This window comes from Chenopodium album, chromosome 4 (assembly GCF_948465745.1).
Source record: "Chenopodium album chromosome 4, dcCheAlbu1.1, whole genome shotgun sequence".
Classification (NCBI taxonomy): domain Eukaryota; kingdom Viridiplantae; phylum Streptophyta; class Magnoliopsida; order Caryophyllales; family Amaranthaceae; genus Chenopodium; species Chenopodium album.
Window position 1 is genome coordinate 27036754 of NC_137837.1, and position 6468 is coordinate 27043221.

Here is a 6468-nt window from a genome sequence, read left to right on the forward strand (position 1 = left end):
GTCTTCATGGTTGCTTATGAATTACTTGTTACCGCTAGGGGGGACAAGAAATTTGTTGTTGTTGATGCTTTGATTAGAAGAAAAGAAGGAAGGAATGACGTTCCCCTTATTCTTCCAACTATTGCCTAGTGATTTGACTCAAGTACTGTGTAAGGATGATTTCACTTAATGCATTCACTCAATACTCGGATTGGAAAGGAAGAGTGTATGATACAATTTTGAAATCTGATGGGAAATACTCCACTCATTCCTATTACGACAGAAAATGACGCATGCATGGTCCTAATATACGATTATAAACAATATAGTGCATTACTCAAAGACAAAGTGTGTGCAATGACTCAAAATGTGTGATTAGGTGAGTATATTAAGACTCGTGGTATGATCGCATGGCTAGACATGAGGACGTTGTGAAAAAAAAAGACCCAATGACCAAATAGCACGGAAGACTAAAAGACAAACTAACTTGATTAATTTTGTCCAATTTTAATGTTTATGCTATTTACTAGGTGAATACGGTCCATGTCAATCGTTAGTCATAAATAATATCAACCACAATCAAAGACAAGAACACATGTTAAGGTTTTCACAAAAAATCACAAGAAACTAGGAAGAGGATTAGAATTCTAGAAGAGTTATGACTCATGGGTATAAAAAAAATAATTAAGTAAAAATAAAAATCTATAATCCTATGTTATATGAGTTGACACGGATTAAAAGACTTGGCTAAGACTAGCTTGACACGATTTTTTTTTTTTTAAATAAAATAAAAAAGGTAACGTTAAAAAGACACCTAAACTGGACAAGATGTAATATATCGGTTATAACTTTTGATCTGTGACTCTGATTAGGACGAAACCAGCTCCAAATGAAAGATAAAACTCGGGGCTACAGATTCATAGGTGGCACGACACGTAACTCTTTCTAGAACTCCGACTATGACCAAAACAAGTTCACTCTTGTGCAGTATACGGGAATTAAAAACCGAGTTGATTCAAATTTTTAAAAAAAATCTATGACTCGACTCTAAAAAAAAAAAAATAAATAAATAAAAAGGGTTTGATAAGAGAAAAAATAATTAAAAAGAAGTCAATAAAAAAAATGCACATATAAGCATATTGTCACGCATGATGCAATGAAGTTCGCAACCTAAAGTCAAGTTCTATGTTCGACTATGGGTCAAGCTTTTGGGTGTCAAAGGGTACCATGGTTAAGAGTTTGGACGCGTTAGCAAGGCAGCCTCCCTTGAGGGTGTATGCCAACGGGCGGCTCCGCGAGTTCGTGATGAAATCGAACTCGACTCCATGGTTTGGGTGGATTTAAAAACTCAGATGAACCCTTATTGCCATGAGCGTTTTCGGGTTGATAGAGCATAAATCCCCCGAGCTAGCCACATACGTAGAACACGTACTATTGTGGCAAAATAGGTAAGCTAAAATGCATATGCATATGTGACAATGCCAATTAAATCACAGGAATATTTTTCAAGAATCTTTCAAGTCTCATCCACTCATCTTAATTAAATACCGATCACTCAAATCGATAAATAATCAAGAATCCTCCCCAGTGGAGTCGCCAAATTGTAGGCGTCGTTCGAAGTGCGCCTACGTTAGAGCATGTTGTGAATATGCTATGCACTCATAGGAAGTGGGCCGGGAATTGACATAATACGATTAGGGACAAGGAAAGTAGGGAGCCGCCAACAAGTTATTTAAGGAACTTGTAAACCGTTCACGGATCATAAAACGGCAACCACGAATAAGGGACAACGAAGGCAACAACGATTGACCCGTGAAGGTTACACCCCATTCATAATCCATAAGATTACTAACTCCATATGGTTCGGAACCACGAAAGGAGGATCGGGGATGATGGTACGAAGTGAGTCATGGAGTCACATTCGCCCGTATTGGCCTCTACTTGATTCTTATAGTGAAAAGTGATTCCTGCGATCTCAAAGGCATACAAACAAAATATTCAATTTGCTCCAAACTATTATTAAGCTAAATTTGTTGAATATTAATGCAACATATTATTCTACAATATTGGTGATCACTTGATTTAATAACAAGATTAAAAAGGAACCTAAACCGGTTGTCCAAATTATCTATTAGGTGTGATTTTCAATTACATATTCCCTTTAAACATGCAATATGGTGATCAAAATAACATTAGAATTACCATTAATATTGGAAGCAATTTAACAATAATAGTGTTAGTCAAATTAAATACAAAACTTAATCATGATTCTAGCAACAAGAATAAAATAAGAGTAATTAAGTGAATAATTACTCACTTTCCGCGTTTCCTTTAAATTGCTACATCATGAATAAACTATTAGTAACTTCAATAAAAAATATAAAGCAAATGAAAATTAAATTAAATAAAGATTAGATTTGATTTGGTCCAAACCCTCAGTCAATTATACCTTTCACTCCTTGGTTTAAGTATAGAACTTTAGGTATTGTATGAACTCCTTGGAGTGCTTAATTAGGGGAAGTATTTTGATAGAATAGGGTGGCTAGTATTTAGGCTAAAGAGGGAGAAGAGAATTATTTGATGATCAAGCTTTTTGATGATTGGAAAAGGGGTGATATGACCTCTATTTATAGAGAAAAAAGAAGGGTTGAAGAATTAAGATAAGATCCGAATTAAATCGGAATAAAACTCGATAGACAGCAGTTTTTGCGGTTTTTGTTTTTATCATATCTTTTGATCCAGAAATCGGAATAAGATGAATAAGATATCGTTGGAAATATATTAAAGTCTACTTTCTAACCCAATTATAATCAGATTAAAATATTTTATGGAATAAAAGATATGGCCTAAATAGTGAGACGGTGTCAGTTTTGGATTGAGTTTGACATTTTATTCATATCTTTTCCGTTATAGCTCGGAATTGATATTATAATATATCATTGGAAAGATAATTTCAAGGGCTATCCAACCATATAAAATTTGGATAAAAACTATGAGGCACGAAAATAATATCTGTCTATCTTTGAACATCTTTCAATTCGGATATAAATAGGATTTTCAAAAAAAGGAGTTTTATTCAATTTCAAGCTATTTAATCTTATCTTTTCAAAAAGGATAATCAAGATCTTTTAGAAATTTATAGAAGCTTCCAATTAATCCTAATTGGTTTAGGAATGGGATTAAATAATTTGGACCCTCCACATGATCATTGGTTCGTAGGCCAGGTGGGTTTAGGTTCGGTTTGGGCTCAGTTTAATATTTTGGCCATAAATTATTCGTTATAACTCGGATTTGGGCTTATAATATATCGTTGGAAAGATCTTTTAAAGACCCATCCAACTATTTAGTCATTGGACCCTGATTAAGGACCAAAATAAAATGGATTAAACGTTTTTATAAAATGGACACGAAATGAATGATTTTAAAGGATACGAAATGAAATATTTTGGGTTTAAAGGCAAGAAAAGAGGAAAATAAGTGAAGGTTTGGGGAGGGATAGGAATTGGGTTGGTTTATGAAATGAAAATATGGATTTGAATATGGATTTAAGCACTCCAAAGATTAAATACTCAACCCGACCAATAATGGCGTTAAAAGGTTGTTCATCATCGGGTTTGGTTTTGGGGAGACATTTTTAGGTGTCTACACTCATACAAGAATTATGGGAGGAAAATGTAGGAAGAACTATGGTAAGTAGGGTTTAAGGAAAGTTTTAATATTGAAGAGATTGTGTATAATTGAATATGGAAGGTATTTATGTCATAAAAAATATTAAGGAAATTGAAATTACTTGGGGAATAATTAAGAAGAATGAATGGAAAGAAAATATAATGATTGGATATTAAAAAGATGGAGAATTAGAATTAAGGAAAATAAGAGATTTTAAGGAGATAATTAAAAATACAAATTACCAAAATATTTTTCCCAAAATCTATATGGGATGGCCGAAATTTTTGAGCTTTCCTAAGCTCATATTTTCGGCCCTCCTATTTAGTATTTAGGAAATTATTTTGCTTGTTTTAAGGAATTAAAATAATTGTGTAAATAATATTTATTATAATAAATATTTAAATAATAAAATACCAAATATTCACCAAATAATTTAACTAATATAATCAGATTTTCACATACAAAAATCCGAAATTTATTAGTCAAATCTAATATATATATATATATATATATATATATATATATATATATATATATATATATAAAGTAGGCATTTTTCGGGAGTATTTGGCGTGCCACATAAGAAAATGTATTATTTTGTCCAATGAAAAATTAGATTAATAATTTATTTTAGAATTAAAAAATTTACTCGCCACCTAAGCAAAAGTGACAAATAATATTTAAGAATTTTGACACATACGTAAAAACAATGAATAGAGAATAATTAAAATTTAAATTATTTTAAAAATCAATAATTATCTTCTCTTAAAAATAAAAAAAAAACAAAAAAAAAAAACTAAGTAATAATTATCTATATGGATGCAAATTTTTTATCGCAAATTTTTTTTATTTTTTTCCTAGAAAATATCATAAAAGTGTGATTTTAATAATGTACTCATCGAGACGAATAAAACTAAATCTCATATGACTAATTTCCCATAATTTTTAATAGTTAAACAATTATAAATGAGACTAACATTTTAAACAGAACGAGTATATTAAATAAACGCATAGGCAAAAGACTAAGACGAATAAAACTAAATCTCATATGACTAATTTCCCATAATTTTTAATAGTTAAACAATTATAAATGAGACTACCATTTTAAACAAAACGAGTATATTAAATAAACACATAGGCAAAATACTTATTTTGATCAATAAAAAAAACTAGATTTGTCATTTATTTTATGAATTAAAAATTTAAATTGTCACATAAGCAAAATTAGTGAACAAGGTTTGAGATTTTAAATTCAAGAGTCACATAAAATTAATAAAACAACAAAGGATAACTTTAGTGTTAAAATTAAAAAATTATCTTATGATATTAGAAATTTTATCCATATATTTAATGAATGATCTTCATAAATATACAAAATTTTAAATTAAATAAAATAATTTATTAGAACCGTGCATCGCACGGGCTTACATCTAGTAAATGGGATTTTCGGACTTATTAAAATAATAATAAAATATAGCTTTGCCTTAATTAAAATATCCAAAATATATAAATAATCCGGTTTTTAAAATAAAATAAATGGATAATAAATCTTATCCAAAATAATAATTTGTTTTTAAAATACTTTTGGCGCCAGAATTCAAATATCATTTTGGCTCCAAGATTTAAATAGTAAGTTGAATTACTAAAATACCCTTTTTAGAAAATAATAATTAATTAATTAGTAAAATACGTATGTTTATGGGGTATTACAGTCTCTTAACTTGTTTTAGATAAATTCAAATAAGTAAAATTTTCAAGTGATATATAACACATCCGTAAGGGGTATTTTATTCTAATCTGTATAGGATCTACAACCTCCAAATTTTAAGAAAATTGTAGTGGGACTAGGGATGTTAATGAGTCGAGCTGCTCGTAAATTGTTCGAGTTTGACTCGAGTCCGGATTCAGCTCGAGACTAAACGAGATGATATAAGAACAATGAAACTCAGCTCGAAAATTTCACAAGAGGCTCGAATTATTTTTTTTAAAACTGTACGAAGTATATGTTTTCTTACATTTAAATAAAATTAATAAGTTAATGAGCACAATAACAACTTACTATTATACTTGGCTAATTTGGGTAAGTTACGTGACATAGATTATGCATTTATGGGACTAAATAGCCTAATTTCAAAATCGAGCTTATTACGAGCCGAGCTCCACTTTTGAGCACTCAAACTTGAGTTGAGCTCAATTTTCAAGGCTTGACGAGCCATGAGCTCGAGCCGAACCTCGAACTTGAACACATGAGCCGAGCCTACTAGTATTCGGGCTCTACTTGGCTCATTAACAGCCCTAATGTAAGACATTTATATGTTTAAGGCAAATACGAGTATATAATAAATCCATCCATAAAAATGCCCAAAATTGACTAGCTTCCTAATCTGTGGGGTATTAACCAACTCATGAAATTAATTAAAATTGATAATCATGATCTCAATTTGTAAGTCTTGACCCAAAGAGCATTTGAACTCGTTATAGATGCACTCATTAACAACTTGAAATTGATTCAACCATAAATTTTAATATAATCCCCTAGGTACTTGTCTAACGTAAAGTCGTAAACTGCTTCACAAAAATTAACTACGAACCCACCTCAAGAAACATTATAATCAATGTTTCATAATATGTACTACCTTCATTACATATTAGTTACAATTTTGATGTATTATTTGTGAGATATAAAATATTCCAAAGTTGCAACTATTATGTAACGGATGTAGTATAAGTATCAAAAGATTTAATTTTATGAAACTTGACACAATGTTTCCTCATTTATTCATATTATCACTTTTTTTTAGGGCTATTAAAATTAGCTCT